This window comes from Equus caballus, chromosome 10, assembly GCF_041296265.1.
Source record: "Equus caballus isolate H_3958 breed thoroughbred chromosome 10, TB-T2T, whole genome shotgun sequence".
NCBI lineage: Eukaryota > Metazoa > Chordata > Mammalia > Perissodactyla > Equidae > Equus > Equus caballus.
In genome coordinates, this window is record NC_091693.1 from 73085914 (window position 1) to 73098464 (window position 12551).

The following is a 12551-nucleotide window of genomic DNA, read 5'->3' on the forward strand; positions in this document are numbered from 1 at the left end:
ATCAAGTCTATATAATGGTTTTGAACAATGTTTAATAAAATCATTAATAAGCTGAATCTAAAAATCCCAATGGCTGAAGATTGAGAGACAGAAATGGTGATCCAGATAGACAAGTAAAACTATGCTAATATATTTTTTTCATTTATAGAGAAAATGTAGACATAGATTAATATTAAATATCAATTTTAAAAATATCTCTTAAAATATTAAAAGTTCATCAAAAGAACAAAAATAAGGTCTAAAATCAGAGATAGTAAGATCTGAAGCACTAGAGAAAGAAAGGAGCAAAGATAAAAATCAACAATAAGAAAGCAAACAACCTGATTTAAAAATGAACTAAAGACCTGAACAGACACTGCACCAAAGAAGCTATACAGCTAGCAAATAAGCATATAAAAAGATGCCCCACATCATATGTCATCAGGCAAATACAAATTAAAACAGCAGTGAGATACCGCTACAGACCTGATAGAATGGCCCAAATCCAGAACACTGACACCACTAAATGCTGATGAGGATGTGGAGCAACAGGAACTCTCATTCGTTGCTGGTGGGAGTGCAAAATAGTACAGCCACTTTGAAAGATGGTCGGCAGTTTTTTAGAAAGCGAAACAAACTCTTACCATCTGATCCAGCAATTGCACTCCTTGATATTTACCAAAAAAAGTTGAGAACTCACGTCCACACAAAAACCTGCTCATGAATGTTTATAGAAGCTTTATCTATAATTAACAAAACTTGAAAGCATCCAAGATGTGCTTCAGTAGGTGAATGGATAAATAAACCGTGGCATATTAAGATAATGGGATATTATTCAGTCCTAAGAAGAAAATGATCTATTGAGCCATGAAAAGACACGGAGGAAACTTAAATGCATATTAATAATGGAACAAGTCAATTTGAAAAGGCTACATACTGTCTGAGTCCAACTATAAGACATTCTGCAAAAGGCAAAATTGTGCAGATGGTAAAAAGATCAGTGGTTGTCAGGGGTTAGCGGTGAAGGAAGGAAATGAATAGCTAGAGCACAGAGGATTTTTAGGGCAGTGAAATTACTCTGTATCATACTGTAATGATGGATGCGTGTCATTACACATTTGTCAAAATCCATAGAATGTAAACCCTAATGCAAACTAGGGACTTTGGGTGATGGTGTGTTAAGGTAAGCTGGTCAGTTGTAACAAATGTACCACTCTGGTTCAGGATTTCAATATTGAGAGAGGCTGCGTGTATGTGGGGGCCAGCAATATATGGGAAATCTCTCTATCTTCTGCTCACTTTTGCTGTGAACCTAAAACTGCTCTAAAAAATAAAGTCTATCTTTAAAAATCACATAGTAGTAAATGAAATAATAAAAATAATAGATCTGCTATTGTTTGGACTATTTCAATATATTTAACTAAAATGAGTATGTACTTTTTAAAAAATCACCTTCAGGGGCTGGCCCCGTGGCCGAGTGGTTAAGTTCACGTGCTCCGCTGCAGGAGGCCCAGTGTTTCGTTGGTTCGAATCCTGGCCGTGGACATGGCACTGCTCATCAAACCACACTAAGGCAGCGTCCCACATGCCACAACTAGAAGGACCCACAACGAAGAATATACAACTATGAAACAGGGGGCTTTGGGGAGACAAAGGAAAAGAAATAAAATCTTTAAAAAAAATCACCTTCAAACTTCTAAATTATAATAAATGACATAATTTTTCATTTTGTGTTAAAAAAAATGAGGGAAAGGACACTATCAATCCTATCAAAACTATCAGAAACAAAGAGAGAGAACAGAGAACAAAAAATGTATAGTAAACACATAGATGAATAAAGTAAAAAGACTTCTTCACTTCCCCCCTCCCACTGCTCTCTCCAGAGGTAACAGCTGTTAACAGTTTGGTTTGTATATTTCACTCACTTTTTATGCAATTACATTGATTAGCTGATAGATAGATAGATAGATAGATAGATAGATAGATAGATAGATGATAGATAAATAGATAGATAGTAGATAGGTTTTTCTCTGTTGTTTTCCTTTTCTTTTTTGTTCCTAAACAACACAATTAAATATGCTTTTAAGAAAAGTTTGTTGTGGATATGTTCACTCATTCTATACCAAAAGTAGAGAGAATAATGTAATAAACCCACGTACACCCATTATCCACTATCAATGTGGCTGAATTGTACCCCCACCAAATTCATATGTTGAAGCTCTAACCCCCAGTACCTCAGAACGTGACTGTATTTAGAGATAGGGCTTCAGGAGGCGATTACATTCAAACGAGGCCATTAGAGCTGGCCCTAATCCCATCTGACTGCTGTCCTTGTAAGAAGAAATATGGATACACTAAAGACACATCAAGGACACACACATACAGAGGAAAGACCGTAGGAGAACACAGCAGAAAGGTAGCCATCTACAAGCCAAGGAGAAAGGCTTCAGAAGAAACCAAACTGCTGGCACCTTGATCTTGGACTTCCAGGCTCCCGATCTGTGAGAAAATAAACTGTTGTGTTTAAACCACCCAGCATTTTGATAGCAGCTCTAGCAAACTTATACATTCACCTCCAACAGTTATCAACATTTTGTCTATCTTTTTGGTCTATCACACCCCCACATATTTTTTATTCTGGAGTGTTTTTAAAGCAAATTCTACACCCTCATGTCATTTCACCTATAATGTTTTCATTTTGCACCTCTAACTAAGAAGAGCTTCTTTTTACGTATTTATAAGTTATATCACACCTAACGAAATTAACAGCAATCCCCTAATGCTAATACCCAGTTCATATTTAAATTTTTCCCAATTGTCTCAAAGGTCTTTTACCAAGTATAACTTGGTAAAAGTTTCTAAAATTAGATGAAAGAAGGTTCTCATAACACGTTTTGTTACTTTTTTGCTTTCTCTCTCTGACACCGGATACATGTTTAATACTTTCCAAACAATGGGCAAAATTTATCTTTTTGGCTTTTATTGAAATTTCCCCAATTACTAATGAGGTTGAACATGTTTTCACATACTTATTTGCCTTTTAGTATTCTTTTGTGAATTGCCTGACAACATTCTTTGCTCATTTTCATGTTTTCTTTATCTTACATTGTTGTAGGAGCTCCTTATATTCAGATAATTTTCCTTTATTTTTGTTGCATTGTAAGTATTTTCTCCTAATCTGCTTTTTGTTTTCATAACTTTTTTAATTTTCATGTGTCTCTCAATTTTCGCCTCTGATATTCTAATACAGTCATCTGAAACTCTATCTCTCTTCTGATAATTGCTTTCTCATCAGGTATAGTAAAGCATATTGATGAGTCAATTTCTTTCCCAGATTGGCGTTCAGCCTAATTTCTAGCCTAAGTCTTAAGAAGACATTTTGCAAATGATTTTAGGCATGCAGAGTTTTACCTTCTACAGGACACATACACACAGAAAAATAGAATTAAAACTCCTAGCCCAAGCTTCTACATTTGGCATCCCCCGAAATGACAAAAAGACATTTTTGCCAAGAAAAAGTAACTCACTTATTATGAGCAAAATTGGAGATGATAAAATTCCAGAGCAACTGAAAACAATTCCAAGGAGGTTACTGAATTCTCCCTAAAATGGAATTCTGGTTTTCCAGGAATATTCACAATGACCTCATGCTCTTTTATCAGAATAACATTTCAAGGAGATTATTTTAAATGTATCCTTGAAATCTTACCTCATGAAGCCTAGAGCTGTAAAAACCAAGCTTGAGTTCTCTCTAACGTCAGTGAAGTGGAAGGAAAATAGCATGACAATTTCAATGCATATTTGTAAAATACTCTTTTTATGCATATTATTTCTAGGGAAGGTAGAACAGCTGCAGGAGAGAGAGAGAGAACATTGGGCGTAGACAAGAGAGTCTTGTGAACCTCGTTATAAAAGAGGAAAATCATCGCAAAGTAAGATGCAGGAGAGTTGTGTTTTTGTCCTTTCTCTGGCTTTCAGGAACAACCCATTAGCATCTCTTTCTCTCTATTTACTCAGACAGCTGTTCCATTGTTTACAAGCCCCAATATAAGTGGACCAAGAGTTAGACCTACACAGCATGGGATTTCAAGACAAAACGTAACTCAAGTGAAACAGCAGTATGCTCAAATACTCTCGAAGTTTTAATCTACCTTTGGCTAGTGTATAAATTTTCTGTTTTCTTTGCCACAGACTCAGTGTCATAAGCCTTGAATCCTTGAAGTGACTCTTAAAGCATGTTATACAACGTGTGTCCAAGTATGGTCACTATGAGGGAGCTGTCACTGAGAGCCCTTGTGGAAAATTAATGGTTGACTACAGAGGGCAAAACCATAGGACAGATGGCTCTGTCACCACCGCCAGCCTGAGAGGCTGAAAGAAGCTCAGTGTCTGGGCAAATACCACTGCATTTCTTACACTTGCTCCTTTGTTAATCCAGTCTCTCTGTCAGCAGCTGTCCTTCACTGTTTGGTTTAGGGGGGAAGGTTGTTTCATTTTCTACAGACATTTTCTATATTTTCAGTTTCCTAATGACTCAAAGAACACATTTCAGAAATTCCTTGAGACTCCAAACCAGAAAGGAGTCTTCTCTGTCATTTCTTTAAAAAACAACAGTGAAATTTCTGTTTCATAGAATGCCAAGAAAATATTGGTCTTCATCCTGCTATGGATTACTGGATTTAAATTTTTCAAAGAAATTCTGCAAAAATCAGATAAGGATACTTAATATCCTAAGGTTACATCCTCCTTATACCAACACATAATTAGGTTAATCCAGTGAAGGGAGGAAAAAAGGTCAATATGGAAAAGACAGTCACGAAATTTTATACTTTTCAACAGTGTCTTGGAGTCAATTAAATATCCTTTATTTTCCTACTGAACTTCCAGTCCAGGAAAAGCAATGTAAAATAAAGTCATTAAATGTTCATAAAACCTTTTCCCTCTTGAAGCTCCATCTTCTTGGCCTAACCTAAATCTCATTTACCCTTCAACAGGACACTTCTGGCAACAACAGTTGGCTTCAGAAAAGAAGCAGAATGGTTTGGCTTCTCAAACGTCAAGGGTATGCACAAATTGAGCAACACAAGAGTATGCCTCAGGAGAGAAGCTCACCTGCATTCTAGTTCCTTTATAGAAGCACAAGCATGCATCCTTACCAGGAAAATTGTTTGACACATAAATCCTTAAGAGTTTCCATCAACGTCTAACACTCTTTTCCTTCCCATTACTGACATCTGAATTTTAACAGAAGAATTATCGTCACTCCTTCGACCGTGCACAAGAGCTAGCCACCAGTTGCACTGCAAATGTTGCTGGCGCCTCAGCTTTCCTCCACTGTCTTTTCTGATGTTTTTCTAAAGTAATAGTCTTGGAGCTCTAGGGAGTCAATTGGTACTTTTCTACACTTTTTGAAAGCTTAAGGAGTGTCTTTACTTTCACATGTCCTCCCTATAAACAGTGTAACTAAAATCCTCTGTGACTTACAGCTGTCACATACTCCATAAAATATTATGGAGCTTTTCATTCCTATTTATATGAATTTAGAGGAAGTGCCTTCAAAGCAATTTATCCATTTAGCGAGTCTCTCATCTGGCTTGTTAGAAGAAGTCCACGCTGAGAGCCTTCCTCCATGGCACAGCAATGTCAAAACTGTCATTACCCTCTGGTTACATGATTCTGTCTCATTGCCAAATCTGATTGGTAAGCTCTTCTGCAAAGGTCACTTGGAAGGGGGTTAAGAGGTGCCCACTTTCTTGGCATCCCCATTTGTCTTTAATAAACCTTATTAGATACTACAGTCTGTGCCATCCAAAGTGTGAAAGTACTTTAATAACAAGTCAAGTCATTTGAGATTTATGAGTGATTATAGAGGAAATTACTAACTACAAAGTTTCATCCCAGCCTGGCAACTGGTTCTTTTATGACCCATGGGATCTCACCAACTCCCACTCCATGCTCTTGAGCATTAAAATCACATTGACTAAGTACCTCTTGTATTAACACGTCAAGCATTGGCTCCACATCCACTCTTCTCTGCAGTCTCTCAGGTTCCTTGAATTCCTGCAATCCCAACTTTCTCCTGCTCAAGTGTGCACTGCCATCCTCACGTGACAGAGTGCAGTGTCTCTTTTCCGTAATCTCCCCACCCATCCACATGCTTACATTGCCTTGCTTCACAAAATAAACCATTGTAATTCTGAATTGGCTGAAAATTGGTGGATTTCTTTTTATGTTCAAGAGAAACTGAATAAAATTGCAAACAGAAAAAAGTTAAAGCACACTTCAATTTCTTTGAGTAATTTCCAGGAGTAAATAAGTACATACGGAGCATCTACTTTGGGCTCAGCACTCTGGGAGAAACACAAGTATAAGGAAACAGTTCTCAAAATGGGCTTCAGGGAACCCTAGGACTCTCAAACCATTTCGGGGGAGCCCATGAAGGTAAAACTATTTTTATAATACTCCTAGGATACTGTTTGCCCTTTTCACTCTTACTCTTGTATGAGTAAACAGTGGAGTTTATCAGAGGGTATACGACACATGATTTTGCAACAGATTGAATACAGAAGCAAAAACTAGAATCCAGCTGTCTTTTGTTAAACCTGATATTAAGGAGACTTGAGAAAATATAGAACAATGCCACTTTTCTCACTAAAATCATTTTGTTTTGGAAAATATAGCTATATTTTATTAAAATGTTATTTATGTTAAAATAATGGATTTGTTTTTAATAAATTAATAAATGAATATTTTTAAATTTCTCAGTTTCAATTTCTCATATGATAAATAGCAATAGATATAACTACATAAACGAAAGCTTTTAGGCGTTCTCAATAGCATTTAGGAGTGTAAAGCTGTCCTGAAATCAAAAAGCTTGAGGACCACTAACATAGGGCAGAGTATTATAACTTACAGCTGAACTGGGAGAATGAGCCAAAAATAGATGAAACAAAAAAACAACTAACTGTCATGAAATTTACATGTGCTAGTTGATATGGTATAGGACCAAGAGCTATTGGTCCAAGTGCTAGTCATTGTGGTATAGACTCAAAGTAAAGAGTTTAATAGAAAAGGAGGATGGGGAAGAGATGGCAAAAATAGTTGGGAGGAAAGGTAACATTGAAAATAATTTACTAACCAGTGTGTCATAGGCACTGACTGCTCTGATGGACTCTAGTTGGTATATTGGCACGTTGGGAAGGCTCATAAGGTACATTGTGTTTGAGTAGGGTCTTGAGGGAAAACCTAGTTTTGAGAATGTGGTGAAGATGGGCGATAAGTTCCTGCGACAGAGAAGCAACATGAGCAATGGCATCAGGGAAGTGTCAACACAGAAAATGTGGAGGTTAGTAAGGAAATGAGCCTGATCAGAGGGAAAGCACATACTGGCCAGGGAGAGTAGAAAACAAGATTGGACCAGCAGAGTTGCTCTATACACAAGCAGAACAGGCCAACGTCCTAAAATCCACTTCCCTAACTGGGTATGATATCTCTTCATTCTGCCTACTTGAATTTCCACCAGTAAGAGGCTTGTTTGGAGTACCAATGCTAGCTTCTTCGAGCATCACTTTCCTAAGCTATATAATGGATATTTAAAATTTTACTGCAGAGTGAGGTTTAAATGAGACTATTGATACCAGAAGCACTTTGGAAAAACTTTAAAACACTGGACACATACTGTATAAAATTCCTGTTTTAAAATGAAAACACGTTTTTTAGGTAAGAGCTATCACTCACAACTTTGTGAGAATTCAATTAAGTAGACTCTTTTTCTCTAAGATTCCTAGCTGAGCTCCAGCATAGTAAAGGAATGGGAGCTTCAAAGACAGAGGATGACATGACAGGAAATTAGAGGCAATCTTAGGTCACAGGACACTTCAGTGTGACAGAACAGCCAAAGGCCATTCAAGGACCCTGATCCCAAGGGTGTGGAAGATGCCAAAAGCCAGCGGCAGCAGTGGAGGTTGGTGATGAAATCAAAGAAAGACTCTCTAGCCTGGTTGTGACATTTGCTAACGATGTGATCTTGAATAAATTACTTAACATTCTCTGAGTCTCTCTTTCCTCATCTAAAAAAGGAGATTAAAAAATAGTAGCTACTTCTTTGGGAAGGGGCCTTGCTCCAGCTTCTGCCTGATCTTCCCCAACTTCCTCTTGTCTTTCAGTTCTCAATTCCTCAGGTAACAGCCCTCCAATCCCTACTCTCCACTACAGTGCCCTATTGTGTTTTATTCATAGCAGTTCTTTAATAAAATTATCTCATTTATATTTATGAGCTTATTATCTGTCTATCCCCACTAGAATGGACACACCCCATGAAAGCACAGATAATAGCTATCTGAAAAATCTTGTTGAGTTCACTTCTGTTCCCCGGTATCTAGAACAAAGCATCACATATGTGGGTGCTCATTAGAGAGTCTGAATGAGTGAGTACAATTGTTCAATGTGGCATCAGACATGCAAGTTCAGTAGGAGGAGTTTACATCTTACTTGGGTGCATTGATTAGATTATTTTAATTACTGTGTAGGTACTTAAAATACCTTATAGGAGTCACTATAAGGTTATCTCAAAGCTCATCTAAAGTGGTTAACATCTTGTTGACAATGTAATTAGTGGAGTCTCCCTTGGATTTAGTAGAAAAAGTGTTCGTTGATTGACTATGAGTCAGGAACTGTGTTTAGCACTGATATAATGTATTGATCAAGATATCATGGTCCCTGACTTCAAGAGCTTATAGGCTAGTGGAGAAGACTTCTTTAAAAATTAATTTAAAACCAAGTATGGATGCTATGTTTGGGGAGGTGGTCAAGCACAAGCTGCTATAGAAACAAAAACATCTAATGTAACATGGAGCAGGGAGTAGGAGGCATTAGGAAAGAGTCTCGAAGGCAGTTATAGGAGTATGCCTAACAGACAGTTGTAGTTAGTGAAGTAAAGACAGAGGCAATTGTCTTCTAGGCTAAAAAAGGAAAATGTTGAGAGTTTCTGAAACTCGGAAAACTAAGAGAGTGTAGTGTTATAGGAGCCAATGGAAAAGAACATTTCAAAAAGGAGGCAGCGACATTAGTTGAATGCTGCTGAGAGACCAAATAAAATAAGGATGGAAATGCGTCCATTGGTTTTAGCAATAAAGTCCCCAAGCCTTGGTAAAGCAGGTTAGTGGAATAAAAGTCTTTTTCTTTCAGTCTGGCTATTTAATAATGCTGTGAAATTTTGATTAATGAAAGATGCCTGGCAAAACATTTTTCAATTTCCTATCCTATTATTTCCTCATGGAGGCAACTAGAAATATAAATCAGTTTTTAAAACATGTGTTTTGAGCCCAACATATTTAAATGTCTTCTCTCCTTGTTGTTCACTACTGAGTATGAATTAAATCTTCTAAATGGTAAAATATTGAAATACTTTCTTGCAAGTATAAGGTATCTTCAGTCTACAAGTTCCAGCAGAACAGAAGTATTGGGCGCCTATGGGAAGGTGCCCATTCTAGAAACCTAGCCATAGAAACTGTTTGAGCTCTCAGAAAAATGTCTAATAACGTCTCTGAGAAATGGGATGGATCACAGCTATGACTGAGAAGGGAGAATCAGCCTAGCCTACCAGGGAGAATAGGTTCCTTATCGCTGAAGTGTTTATATTTGGAAGGAAGGAGAAATGTTAATTGGTTGATTTGGTTTGGTTTGTTTTTCATTTTTTTGTGTTTGGGCCCTGATTTTAAGTATTGTGTGACAAAAAGAGTAACAACCTAATTGTCTAGTTGCCCGGCCTTGAGTCCCTGAGTTAAAGAGCTCTCTGTCTTCAGGCTTCCTCTGGACTGATAATTGCTTCATCTCTCAACTAAGTGTACAGCTATGTACCTCCTATGTAAAAACAACTTCTTCCCTATATAATCCTCAAGCTTCCATCAAAAAATGTGTTCACCATCCCCTCCAACCTTTCTTGCACTTACATTCTCCATTGTTTCTTCACAACACTCTCTCCAACAATCTCCATCCACACCTTCTTGAAAATCTCACCTCCATCATCACTGAAAGCAGAAGTTATTATTTCCCTCTGAATCCCTCAGTGGAGGGCGTGACAGTTAATCATGCACTATCTTATAAATAGCTCTTCTACTGTTATCTCAAACTTCTATTGAATTATTTTCTGTTGTCTCACTTTCCCTACATTTATTTCTTGCCTCTAAATAGATCCTATGCTCATTAATGGGAGAGAAAATCTCTGTTTCATCTCTGAATCCCCCTCAATACTACACTCATAAAGTGGATGGTCAAAAGATATTGACTGAGATGTTTGGAAAAGTATACGTAAAAATATTTTAAAATGTAAGCCCTTATTGTTATTTTCCTTTGCTTTAGTTTTGATGACAATCCCTCTTCTATCAGATTCTTGTCAAGAGAAAGAGAATGCTGTAACTCTCAGACTCCAAAAGCTTTCCTCCCGTGATGCAAAAGACTTCTAAACTTTGACATCTTTCAAATCATAAAACTACATTAATCCAAAAGATATCATCATATCTATTCACCCTGCTTTCTGCCATTCATTCCAATAGTTTGTTATATTGATACTACTCCTTAAACTCTCCTCCAACTAGACCAGATCTGGGCTGCTGTAGCAATACTGGAGGATTGGAAGCCAGAATGCAGTCTAGTTAGTTGGTTATTTTAGTTCAGATTTTGCATAATAGAAACAGACCATTAAGATGCATGTGACTGACATTGACCCATGGATAGATCCAATTTTTCTTGAATAGACATCTCTTCTTTGTTGAAGACAAGTGTGTCTTGTCACAATTTGGCTGCCTAATTTTAGCTCCAACTAAGGTTTGCTTAGCTACCAAGCTCCAAATCCAGGCCAGAAATAGGCAGAAGAGTGAAGGCCACGTGTTTAACAACATCCCAGGCAACGGGCCAACACACATTGGAGCGAGGGTGGAATTTCTTGCCCTGTGAAAATGCAGTGCTAAATCTTCCTCTCCTTCTTCTCTCTTTCTCTACAAGTGGATCTCTCCTGTGCAGTGAGCTGATCTGTCACCCGAAACTAATGAGGAAGATGTGTCTCCCAGCAATGTGAGCTACACTCAAAAGTGTGTGACCTACCAGCCTTGACATGCCAACTTGGACCAGAATTTCTGGAATGGTTGAAAAAAGTATTTTAATATAGTTCGCCTTGGTATACTATTTCCTCAGTAACTTCTAAAATTTCACAGGGTACATCTTTAAAGTCCTTAGACATCCTCGGCTTATAACATACATTTTTTACTGTGGGAAATGAATTCCTTACACTTTCTCTTTCATTCACTCTCTCTTATTTGAACTTTTTTTTGTATATGAAGTTTGAACTCTCATAGTGACTCTTCTCTTTCCTTCTCCTGATTATTGGTAGTAATTGAAGCATATTTACCAAGAAAATTATTTACAAGTTTATAAACATAACTTATACTTTACATATATATATCTCAATTTCTGTACGTTCATGTCTCCCTGACTTTCTGGGGCTTACATACATACCCCCTTTCATAGAAACTTTGCCATATGTTAAGTCACCTATAGAGCAAAAGTAAAAATAGCGTACTTATAAATTTGGGGGTTTTTTCTAGGACAATTCCCTAGAACACTTAAGAAAGAACATATAAGGACAAAACAGGCTCAAGAATTAGAAAAGACAGAGAAGGCCTGTGATCTCATTCAACATAAAATCCTTAGGTCACTTTTAGATTTTTTTTAATTGTCAGTTACCTATAGTTGCTAAAATCAAAGAATGAATATATAATAATACAACCAACTACAATATTTTAAGATATTATTAAAGTTCTGAACTCTAATAAAAGATTCTACCCTAGGAAAACTCTAAGGCTGTGTCCTACTCAGGGGCAAATATGACTTTCACACTGGATTTAGAAAAGCAGACTTGGGACCCCCTTTGTATGCAAAGGATGCAGGCTTTAAGAAGTTTTTTTCCTGTGCTCGTAGAAATGGATTTTCCATGATTCTTCCTTCTCACCTGTTTCCCATTGTGACCTAGACACCAAAGGTAGGGACACCATATCTGACTACAGCCTAAATCATCCCCATCTACCCCATAACCAGAAATGAACCTGTGTGATACAGGCTAATTAATTCAGTGAACCATCCAATTGGACCAATAACATCACTGATTAGCTAATGAGATGGTAGATGGAGAGGATCTAATATCTAATGATCCCAACTTTAGTGATAAGGAACATTCCATGCACTACAGTAAATATTTTGTGAAATATTTTGACTGTCGTTATTACTGACCTAGAGATGAATCCTGAAAGCTTATTTGAGGTCCTGGGAGGGGATGACAACACTCCTGTAATTCTTGGTCCAGATAACATTCCTTCTGTCTCCATTAAGGCCATCCTCTCAGAGCAAGGATGCATCTTCAGGAGGAAAACCTCTTCAGTTACTGGGATTCACCATGTTCTCTCTTGTCTCTGGGCCTTTGCACCTGACATCCCTTCTGCTTTTGATGCTGCACTCTTCTCCCCTGTTCCTTTTTGTCTGGTTTACTTCTACTAATCCCTCAGATCTCAAATTCTGTGCCA